This window comes from Sorex fumeus, unplaced genomic scaffold, assembly GCF_029834395.1.
Source record: "Sorex fumeus unplaced genomic scaffold, SorFum_2.1 ptg000070l, whole genome shotgun sequence".
Lineage (NCBI taxonomy): Eukaryota > Metazoa > Chordata > Mammalia > Eulipotyphla > Soricidae > Sorex > Sorex fumeus.
In genome coordinates this window covers 6,260,564-6,273,095 of record NW_026606127.1, presented here as the reverse complement: position 1 = coordinate 6,273,095, position 12,532 = coordinate 6,260,564, and the positions used below count along the sequence as shown (strand labels likewise).

At 39.0% G+C, this 12,532-nt stretch overlaps 1 pseudogene; it reads left to right on the top strand.

Moving 5' to 3' along the window:
- The first annotated feature begins 3,896 nt into the window (after positions 1-3,896).
- Positions 3,897-4,007, top strand: LOC130036994 (uncharacterized; annotated as a pseudogene).
- Positions 4,008-12,532: the final 8,525 nt, after the last annotated feature.

Below are 12,532 nucleotides of genomic sequence, written 5' to 3'. Positions count from 1 at the left end.
TGAGGTTTGATTCTCTGTGTTTCTTTTTCCTTTTAATATTGAATTTTACATGATATTCACTGAAAACAAGTAAATCAGAGACAGTATTTTTACAGAAATAGAAAATATAGATGCTGTGAAAAACTGTTAATATATACTAGCATGTGTTCTCTGTAGTGGTCTCTCCACTTGTATTTATACTTCAGTATTGTGAATATAGTGATATTACAAAGTAATAATCATTGATCTTTGAGATTTCTATTTAAACCAGGTAATAAGAAAATATGGGGCATGGGGAAGGTGCGGAGTGCTGAGCATTAGGGAGGCAAGACCTCTAAGGTAAGCAAGTTTGGGATCACTTTCATCAAACATTGACCAATCGACACCAAGACAATATGAGGGAGAAAAAAATAGGAAAGAAAGAAAGAAGGATAGAAAGAAAGAAAGAAAGAAAGAAAGAAAGAAGGAAGGAAAGAAAGAAAGAATAGGGACTTCGATTATCAAGGAAGAGGAAAACGTTTGGACATAAAATTGAAGAGAACCAAAGACTTAACATCAAAAAAGAAAGAATATATATATGAAATATGCTGAGAATAATTCACTGAGAGCAAGTCAAAGAATTTTACTTCAATAAATGTCAGGACTAGAAATATACTATGCCTTCAATAGGGTACCAGTAGGAAAAGCTCTTTATCAGAAAGCCATCCTTCCTGGCTTTTTTCCTTATTATTTCTTAGAACACAGTACTTGGTACTTGACAATTTGGAGTATAAACACGCTTCAGAAATGATGCTCCCCATAAATAGCTAATAGTGCTTATCTAGGGCGGTGGAAGACACAGAATCTTCAATGTTTTTATTACATTCTGGTTTTTAAGTTCATGTATGCGCTGCCTGTTAAAATAAAAAAAAAATGGTATATTCTAACTTGAATCAGGAGGTTTGATTCATTTGTGTGGTCAGTAGGTTCCAGGTTAAAGCTGCTTGTCATCTTTACAAATATTATTTCATGTGATTTTTTCTTCCTAACATGAGAGTACTTTGATAATAGTCAAGTTTTGTTTTTAGATCCTAAAAGGAAATAGAAAAATCAAGTCTCACATGACTAATTACACATTTTTGTCATATTTGTGAATTCTGAGTTTTCCTACATAAAGATATTTTATGGGATTTTGGTGCTCATTTATTAAACATTGAGAAGAAAGTTTTCCTGTTTGATAACGATAATTCTAATATAGGCGTTGAAAGTAAATTTGCATTATTTTGTGATCACTTTTTAAATGGTCTTTTCTGTTTCTTGTGTGATCAAGTGAAATCCTCTGCTATGTTTAACACATGTTGTTTGCTGGTTAATATTCAAAGGTACTGATGAGTATAATTTTTTGTAATTTCGAAGTTTCTTTCTGTGTTTTACTCATTTAAAACATTTCATCTCTATGAAATACAATCACGTTTATTCCTATTTTCTTTTTGTTATGTAGTTACTGATAAATCCTTTCTCTTTAATGGACTGGTAAAGTGTCACTCAAAAATCACCTTCTATTCCATTTTTTGGCTAGCAGTTTTTACTAAAATAAAATAGAGTCTTCATATTGTATATGTGGAACAATTTAGTAATAACCTTATTGTACTGTTTTATTTGATTTTGTTTGGGATGCCATCCACTGTTATTCAAGGCTTACTCTTGGGTCTGTTCTCCATAACATACTGTACTATGCTGCTTGCTACAGAGCCCAGATTTCATTAATATCTACATAATTCTTTTTCAGTTCTGTGATACATATTTTTCATGATGTTTTCTTTACACTTCCTCCTATGTAAATCACATTGAATAGAAAAATTATATTCGTGTATGCATTATTATTCTTAGAGTTATTAGTAACTACATTGTTGATAAACAACTTAAGACACAGAATTTAAATAAAGTTTTCCTTCCAAAAATATTTCTTGGGAAAAACTCAAGTAATGATTTTTGAAGTGGATCAAAAATCAGGGTAACCTTCAATGCATCAACAAGATTAAGTTGTATGTGAACCATAAGTAACAGGTACTCACCTGATCTTGGGGAAGTTCCCATAATATCTCCAGCCCAAAGTAACCTGGCGCTGACACCAACTCCAACTCAGGATCAAAAAGGTAAGAATTTTGATCAGATGAAAAGTGGGCTTTCAAAACCTCTGGAGACCTACCAGATCCCAGTAGACCTAGATCATGCAAAGATCTGTAGGTAATGAACACCACTGACACCATCACTCTGAAGCAGGTGCAAGAAAATTCAAGTGGCACTAAGCGGACCTCCCATGCAAAAGGGAAGAACAAAAAGGAGGCTTCTGAACCTCTTGAGGGAGAACCCAAGGCCAAAATCCAGCCAAAAGTCTGAGAATGCTTGCTGAGGGGAGCAGGGATTGTTTGTAATGCTGCAGTCAGTGAGAGGTGTCCTGTGACCACAGCCAAAACTAACAGCAAATCTCACAAATCTGCCTCCAGCAGGATCAGCAAGACAAAGAGCCATGGGCAGCAGAAGATAAAAAACACCAGAGAAAACTCTAAGAAAGTTAATGAGTGTAAGCAGCTAGGGAACAAGGTCAAGGCAGAAGAAACTCCACCATTGGCAAGATGAAATGCAAGGAAACTCAACCTGAGTTTTGCCAAGAGGCAGTTAAATAACCCCGCCGCTACCTAGGCATACACATGCTGGATTCTGTCCAAATGTTTCATGCTCTGGGGAAGAGTGATCCAAAACTTGGAATATTTTCCTCCCAGGTGCTGAGTAGCGCAAAGAACCCCAAAGATGTCAAGCCATCCTCAGCTGTCAAGCCATGGCTAGGTGCTACACGGGATGGAAAAGGCCTTGAGAAAACTCAGGTCAAAGCACAGAAACCAAGTAGCAGTGCTGATAAACGCTCATCTCCATCCCAGTCTGAGCTGCCACCTCCTGGGAAGGTCAAATTGGTACCTTTGCCGTTTCTTACCATGGAGAATCCACAAGCTGAACCTGTTCCTCGGAGACGAAAATCTGAAGCCACACATCTTCCTGCTGCAGCTAACCCTGCCAAGCCTGGCTCTACCAATGCAGCTCAGCCAAATGCTGCCAATTTTTCCCCGTCAACCACTGCATTTTTGCCTGGTCCTTCCAATCCTGCTAAGTCCATTTCAACCAACCTATCTCGACCAGGTTTGCAGAACCCTAGTAGCCGGCCTATTCATCAGCCTGCAGCTTCTAGACCTGATCCCTACAAGACAGCAGCTGGCACTTCTCTACAGCGGGAGGCTCCTCCTGTCTGTGTGAACAAGCGCCAGTCTCCACCCAAACGTCAGAGTCACTTTCTCCTCCAAGACTTCCGTTTCCAACCTAAACCATGGAGAAAGCCCAATGTTCCCGAGCCAGTCATGTCAAAGCCCATAACCAAAGAGCAGAGACCAGAGCGTGAGGCTATGAAAAGGAAGGCTCAGCAGGAGCGTGAGAACGATGCCAAACACACCTCTTTGGGGGAAAGTGCAGTTCTTTATTGAGAGGGAAAAAGAGTTGGACATCTCTCTCTACTATGGCTACGTAATGTAAGAGCTGGAATGGTAGGTTCCACTTTAGGTACCAGATGGTTGCCCTAGGCAAACACTTAAATGCCATACACCATTTATTTATTCTAATTTTTTTTTTCAAATTAAAGAGATGCATCGAACTCGGGTCGGCCATGTTGGCTGTGTGCAAGGCAAATGCCCTACCGCTGTGCTATCACTCCAGAGATGCATCATAGTTAATTGATTGTTAATAAATGTTCTGAATTTTGAGATGCTGTCAACTGTGGTTGATTTTGGGAGTGGCTGGGTGTTGAAGGAGGAGCTGGGAAAGAATGGGAAGTTAGATAGAGGAAAAAGGGGGAATAGACAAGACTCTAAGAAATACAAACATGGTCCAGGGCAGGGGAGATACCATGATCATGTAGGTGGTTTTCCCAGGGTGAGGCCCATCCATTGCACTTGGGATGTGCTGACCCCTGCGATTTCCCCAAATGTGGGAAACTCGACTGCATAAAGCCCTTAAGAGGAGAAATTGCATGGGCCTGATGAAGAGTGGGGTAGGGTCAGAGGAAGAGTAAGCTGACAGGGCATTTGCTCTGCAAGCAAGAAGGACACAGTTCAATTCTTGCAATCTTTTATGGTCCCCAGAGACCCACCAGATGTGAAACTTGACCACAGAGCCAAGAGTAAGACTAGAGCACAGTCAAGTATGCCCATCACTGGTGTCCTCGAAAAAAATGGGAGAAATGGCACGGTTTGCAGTTTTCGGTTAAAATAATAAATTTGGAATAGACTGAGGAAGGCAGATGAGTCTAAGATGATGAGAAGAAAAGTAAAAATTCTTCCATAGAGGCTGTGTTTACACCTCATGGCCTCCTTTGGAAAGGAAGCAAATTTGAGACACATCACTAAAAGGTTTGGGTGGTCTATCCATAAATGATGGTTGGGGAATGCGAACACATACACTGTGGAATAAACCTACCAGATGAGTGATCAAAGCCCTCAGAGTCATTCAAGGATGACTCTTAACAAGGAAAAAGCCAAGAGAACAGTTGACGCATGAAGCCTGAAGATCAGCTCCTGGTAGATGCTAAGATAAGACACCATGTCCTCGAGCCCTCTTTTCAGCACCCCTAGCTGCACAATTTCAATTATTCCCAACAATATTCAGAGTTGCTATCATGGTGACACTTTACTAGTGAGTTTCAACAATGCGGTCCATTGCCTATGTAAGTCTTTGGATTTGTAAACTCCCCAAGGTAGCCAAGCCAGCTTTCAGGAAATTTCTGGTGGCGGGAGCTCAAATTATATTAGCTTGAGGGGCTGGTCTTTGGTCTTCCATGGTCCCTGTTGCCTGTAGCTTTCTCTAAACATCGCTTTTAACTGCCGTTCACACAAGAACCAACTTTATAAATGACGTTGTGGTTCCATTGTGGTAGGTACCATACAAAGACATGCATCCTAGGTCACCACTCCCAAAGCAGTTAGTACGAATTGACCTTGAGCCTGAAAGGTTGTGGTAGAAAGAGATGGTCCTAGGAGAGTTAATGCGGTGATGGATGGTTGGAAAGGAAACCCGGAAGGGTAGCGAAGTGGAAATCTGGTGATCATCATGGGATAATTGGTGGATTTTTTTCAAATACGTTAAAATATTTTTGAAAATGAAATTCAAGACAAACATACGAAAATAAGATAGGTTCCAAAGTACAGTTTACATATAAGACCCAGAAAGCTGATAGGGCTGGCATTCCTTCTGGAATTTTTAATCATACCGTTTACTAAATATGTTATTTTCACATCAATTACCTGTGGAGAGGAATAGTGAGAAACAGAATGCCACCAGAAAAGCAAACTGGATGACCACCTTCATTAAAAGCCAGGTGGAAGGTGTTCACATGGATCCCAAGTGCAAATATATGTTAACAGGAACATATATTTAACCAACTCTGCTTGGTACCAGTAATAACTTTGTTGAAAATGGGGGGAAATGAAAGCAGTTTCTGAATGACATGAGACTAACCAGTTAATAGATTTTCTCAGGAAAGGGTAGTTGACTGGCTGGGAACAGAAAAACGTGAAAAGTGTTTTGCTACCTTTAATGTATGGCTGGAGGGAATTGATACCAGAAATCACTTAAAACTAACAAGCTTCAACTCTCCTGAAGGAATGTTGTATTCTTAATCACTTAATCACTTAACTTCCCGTTAGTCTTCGATTTGCTTGAGCGGGTGCCAGTAACATCTCCATTTGTCCCTGGCGCGTGCTAGTGTAGCCCAATGGCATCTGTTCGCTCCGGGAACATGAAGGGCCTCAAACCGATCGTTAATGATCTTGACGAAGAAATCAGACCATCTGGAAGTTGGGCGGCCACGCGGTCTTTTGACATCCCGAGGAATCCAGTCGGTAACAGCTCTAGTCCAGCGGTCGTCTTTAAATCTCATTACGTGACCAGCCCATCTGATTTTCGACACCTCGGTAAATGAGACAGCGTCCCTGATTATTGATCGGTGATGGATGTCAGAACTCCGGATTCTTTCTCTCAATTGAGTGAAACGTGATATTCCAAGCATAACTCTTTCTATTCTTCCTTGGGAGACCTGAATACCATTCTCATCTTGTTTGCGTAGGGCCCAGGTCTCTGAGGCATATGTTAATGCAGGAAGAACAGTGGAATCAAAGAGATGTGCCCAGAGCCGGAGGTTCTTCATCCTCTTAGCTATTTCTTCGACGTTCTTGAAGGCATTCCAAGCCGCTCTCTTCCTCCTGCACAGCTCGGGTGCCAGGTCATTTGTCATGTTGACCTCTCGAACTAGGTGCACATAGCTGATGCTTTCGGAGATGGTCGTTTCGTTGAGAGCGAATGGGGCATCAGGAACAAGGCTGCTTCTCATAAACATTGACTTCATAAGATTCAGCTGCAGTCTTATCTTCCCACACTCACGGTCAAAGTCGGCCAGCATCTATCTTCGTTGTCTACGCACCAACATCTTATTATGATGAAAGAGAAATCGAGAAGTTCTACATGGAGCTAGAGAAGTTCTATAAAGAAGACCACACCTTCTACAAGATCATTGTGCGTGATTTTAATGCCAAGATAGGACCGAGAAGATCAGCTGAAGAACTTCACATCAGGATCCATGGCCTAGAATGGAACGAACAGGGTGAGAGACTGTCTGAGTTCATCATGTTGACCAAGACCATTCATGGTAACTCACAGTTCCAGAAGGCAGAATCTAAACGATGGACATGGGAGTCTCCCGGTGGAAGATTCCACAACGAAATAGACCACATCATATTCACTTGACGGTTTTGCCTGACAGATGTCACTGTTGTGCCAAAATTTCGAACGGGATCGGACCACCGTCTCCTTCGTGCAAAATTCTACTTCACAGAGCAGGGAGAAAGGGCTACAAAGTTCAAAAAGAGAACTCTCAGAATGACCACCAACTGTGAACTCTTTGGTACTATTGCGGCAACATGGGAAGATGCCATTGTTGACAACATTGACGAGGAATATGATCGACTGGTTCAGCACCTCCATGTATGGGCGAGGAATTCCAAGAGAGAGATAAGCACAAAAAATCGCCTTTCTTCAAAAACTCTTGAGCTAATTCGCCAGCATGGTTTGGCGCATGCCTCAGGCAACCGCAAGCTAACATCCGAGCTCGCAAAGCAGTGCAGAGATGCGATCAAGGAAGACCTGAAAGAGAGAAGAGCAGAAGTACTGGTAGATGTGGCAGAAGCCGGGAAAAGTATTCGTAACACCCGCCTGTCCTTCGCCAACTACAAGACCAAGATGACTGCCCTCTGACGTCCTAAATGGATCCATCACATCCTCCAGAATGGCAATGGAGAAGATTATCCAATTTCTGTTACTATAAATTGTTTATTGAGATATTATAATTGTAATGTTTTCAAGCTAAGATTACATTGATGTGGACATTTATATCTATTTGTCTACTTTTCTAATTGTTTCCTTAATATCAATACTTAAAAGCTAACTTACTTATGACTGGATATGTAGCTCAGGACAAAAGAACTTGGCTTGCATGTATGAAATTTTGGTTTCTATTTTTAGCACTATAGAAGCAAAAGCAAAATCATTAACTGTGTTTGGAAATATGCTTCAGTGGTAAAATATTTGCCGCACATTTCTGAGGTTATGAGTTTGATCCTTGAATTTTCTTATACACACACGAAAGCTAACTTACAACAAAGTCTCACACTGGAGACCTAACTGGGCCCGCTCAAGAAAATCGATGAACAACGTGAGGACAGTGACAGTGACATTGACTTAATGAACATTAAACTGCTTTAAGCTATATATTGCCTAACTATTATACAGATTTATTTCTCAATAAAATAACTTTAAAAGGCCTATTTTCTAGCATCTTTGCTAGGGAAAGATAGCACCTGATATTTCAATACTCGTAATTTGGGGGACATTTTAATTTATCATTTTATTTTGTGCTCTTTGTCTACCAGTGTACTTGAAAATTGCTCTTGTGTGGTACTACATGGAAAATATTATGCTATGGGAAATGAGTCAGAAACAGAGGGACAGACATAGAAAGATTGCATTCATCTGGGTAATATAAAGTAACAAAATAAGACACTAACACACAAGTACAACTGTCATAAATACCAGGTTGTTCACTCCATGACTTAGAGGCCAGCTTTACTCTCTAGGGGTAAAGGCAGTGCAGATAGAGAATGGAGCACCCAATAAAGGGTGCTGGGAAGATCTGCCCAGGATGGGAGATGCCTGTTGAAATTAGTCTATGGACCGAACAGGATTGCCACCCAATGTCCCTTTTGTAGATCATAGCACCCAAAAGGAGAGATAGAACAAAAGGTAGTGCCCTACCAAAGAGGCAGGGTGGGATGGGGGATGGGGAGTAGGAGGGATACTTGGATTGGTGGGAGTGGAGATTGGCCACTGGTGGTGGGATGGGTACTCGATCACTGTATAACTGAAACCCAAGTGCAACAACTTGTAAGTCTAAACTATACCTCATGGTGTTTCATAATAAAACAAAACAAAACAAATTTCAAAAAAAAAGAAAATTGCTCTTGTGTTTACTAGTCATTTACACTTCTTTCAATAGACATTATATGATCATGGTATATGCTTATTTTTTCTATCAAGTTTAATAGCGAAATATTGATTTATTTCACAACACTAATTTTTTAAAACCATTCATCTTTGGCCTATCATAATAATTGCCAGTATTTGTTGGTGTTGCTGGTTTTTTGATCACTTAATTTGCTTTTTGTCCTTTTCTTTCAGATTGTAAAATTTTGGACAAGTGAGCATATGTTTTCCTTTATCTTCTACAGTTTTAAACTGAGAACAATTGTTAGTCTTGTACAATTAAAATACCTTTGCATTTACTATTTCTTCTCATTTGATTTACTTTAACACATCTAGATTCATCTACAATTTATCCTAGTATGTCTTGTAATATTGAAAGAAACCACCATTTTTTTCAATCATAGCACTGTAGCACTGTCCTCCCGCGGTTAATCTATTTGCTGTAGCGGGAACCTGTAACATCTTACACCAAATTGTGAGACTTGTTGTCACTGATTTTGGCCTATAGAATAGGTCATGGGGAGCTTGCCAGGCTTTTGCTATGTGGACGAGATACTTTGGGTAATTTGCCGGGCAGAGGAATCGGAATCAGGGTTGGCCTCCTGCAAGGCAAATGCCCTACCCGCTGTGCTGTGAACGTTATCTAAAATATACTAGTAATACCAAATGTTGTTTCTTTAACAGTGCAATATAAAAGATTATTTAGTAATTTTCTTGATTTGTTAATGAAATAGCTAAGCTCTTGAGTAACATGGGAGTATTTTTCTAACACAGGAGTCTGAGGAAAGTGAAACTGTTATAACTGTCTTGTAGGATTCCATCTCCCTAGCCTGCTTCATTCTACCCCGCTCTCTATCCAATCCGGTCTTCTTCTTGGGATTCTGACCTCCTGATTGGCTAGCCTCTACCTTTCAACTGCCTACTTTATGACATCATTCTCCCACCAAACCAACCACCAACTGATAGAATCTTGGCAGTCCCATGTAGTAGTTTGTAAACAAATTTGAATCAGCATGGCAAGTGACGAGTGACCAATGACCAATCACCAGTGAGCAGTCGTCTCTACTGAACACTTGTGGTCTTAAGCCGCTACAGTGTTCAGACGTACTCTCGTACCGTCTCCTCTTCTCGTCTACCTTTCATCGGTATTTCCTCTTCTCTGACCATGTCAGGTAAGGAATAATACTTTTCAAAGCTTTTCATTAGATTTATCATCCCTTAACTTAGCAGTCAAGGAAAAACAGCACATAGTAATGAAAGAATATATTCAAGTAGAATTTTATAAGCCTCATTTTAGCTTGACTTTGACATTTGCTGTGTGATTTTAGACATTGGCTTACTTTCTCTCACATACAAAGTGTTTTTCCTCATTGATTACATTATATTTTAGACATACTTAGGAGCTCAAATACACACACATACATAAATACATATATATATGTATATATATGAGTGTTGATTGTCTATGTTTCTTTTTCCTTTTAATAGTGAATTTTTCATGATATCCATTGAAAACAAGTAAATCAGATACCGTATTTTTACAGAAACAAAATATAAATGCTGTGGAAAACTGTTAATATATACTAGTATGTGTTCTCTGTAATGGTCTCTCCACTTGTATTCATACTTCAGTATTTTAAACATAGTGATATTACAAAGTAATAATCATTGATCTTTGAGATTTGATTTTAGCCAGGTAATAAGAAAATATGGGGCATGAGTAAGGTGTGGAGTGCTGAGGGTAGGGAGGCAAGCCCTCAAAGGTAAGAAAGTTTGGGAACACTTTCATCAAACATTGACCAATCGAAAGCTAGACGTGATGAGGGAGAAATAAATATGAAAGAAAGAACGAAAGAAAGAAAGTAAGAAAGAAGGAAAGCAAGCAAGCAAGCAAGCATAGGGACGTCGATTATCAAGGAAGGGGAAAACGTTTGTTCAGAATGTTGAAGAGAACCACAGATTTAAAATCAAAAAAGAAAGGTACCAGTAGGTAAAGCAGATTATCAGAAAGCCATCCTTGCTGGCATTTTTCCTTATTATCTCTTAGAACACAGTACTTGGTTCTTGACAATTTGAGTATAAAGACGCGTCAGAAATGATGCTTCCCATAAATAGCTAATAGTGCTGATCTAGGGCGGTGAAAGACACATAATCTTCAATGTTTTTATTACGTTATGGTTTTAAGTACATGTACACGCTGCCTGTTAAAATTAAAAATTGGTATATTCTAACTTGAATAAGGAGATTTGATTCATTTGTGTGGTAAGTAGGTTCCAGGTTAAAGCGGCTTCTCATCTTTACAAATATTATTTCATGTGATTTTTTCTTCCTAACATGAAAGTATTTTGATAATAGCGAACTTCTGTTTTAAATCCTAAGAGGAAAAAGAAAAATCAATTCTCACAGATCTAATTACACATTTTTGTCATATTTGTGAATTAAGATTTTTCCTACATTAAAGATATTTTATTGGAATTTGGTGCTCATTTATTAAACATTGAGAAGAACGTTTTCCTGGTTGATAAAGCTAATTCTAATCTAGGGGTTGAAAGTAAATTTGCAATATTTTGTGATCACTTTTTAAATGGTCTTTTCTGTGTCTTCTGTGATCAAGTGAAATCCTATGCTGTGTTAAACACGTGTTGTTTGCTGGTTAATATTCAAAGGTACTGATGAGAATAATTTTTTGTACTTTCGAAATTTCTTTCTGTATTTTACTCATTTAAAACATTTCTTGTCTATGAAATACAATCACGCATAATCCTATTTTCTTTTTGTTATGTAGTTACTGATAAATCCTTTCTCTTTAATGGACTGGTAAAGTGTGCACTCAAAAATCACCTTCTATTCCATTTTTTGGCTAGAAGTTTTTTGTAAAATAGAATACTGCCTACATATTGTATATGTGGAAAAATTTATTAATAACCTTATTGCACTGTTTTATTTGGTTTTGTTTGGGATAACAGCCACTGTTTTTCAAGGCCTACTCTTTGGTCTGCTCTCCATAACATACTGTACTATGCTACTTGCCACGGAGTCCAGATTTCATTAATATCTATATTCTTTTTCTGTTATGTGATACATATTTTTCATGATGTTTTCTTTACCCTTCCTCCTATGTAAATCACATGAAATAGAAAAATTATATTCATGTATGCATTATTTTTCTTAGAATTATTAATAACTACATTTTAGACAGTTTAAGACACAGAGTTTAAATAAAGTTTTGCTTCAAAAACATTTCTTTGAAAAAACTCAAGTTGTCATTTTTGAAGTGGATCAAAAATGAGGGTAAACTTCAATGCATCCACAAGAGTAAGTCGTATGTGAACAGTAAGTAACAGGTACTCATGGCACAAGTCAAATGGAAACCTGATGATTACAATGGTAATAGTTGTAAAGACCCCAAATGTCTAAATTAATGTAAGGTATCTTCCTTCTGGTTTCTGGACTTGTAGTGATCATGCAGGGTCCTGGCCAAAAGTCCACATGCTTTAGGATGTGTAACCTGGAAATTCAAAAGGCACTGAGAGAGATAGTACTGGAGGGCATAAGGCACTTGTCTTGTACACAGCCAATCCAGTTGAATCTCTGTCACGGCATACACTCTCCCGAATGTTCTAAGGGGTCACTCCAGAGTGCAGAGCCAGGAAGAACCCAAGATCACTGTCAGTTGTTGGTCCAAACTCTACACCACCCTACGCCCCACCCAACAAAATTTATTGGAATATAGGAAATCTCTTTGCCATCCCTGGGCCTCAGGATTCTTCTTGTCCACTGAATGTTTTCCTTTCTCTTAGACTTCTTAATTTGAAAAAGTTTCCATTCTAGGAAACAGCATAGTACTCAGTAGGAGGCAATCTACAGGAATTTCTAGGGTAAGGAGAACTGTCTGTAAGCAAGAAATCCAGGTACAGACATGATCACCTGGCTCTTCTAC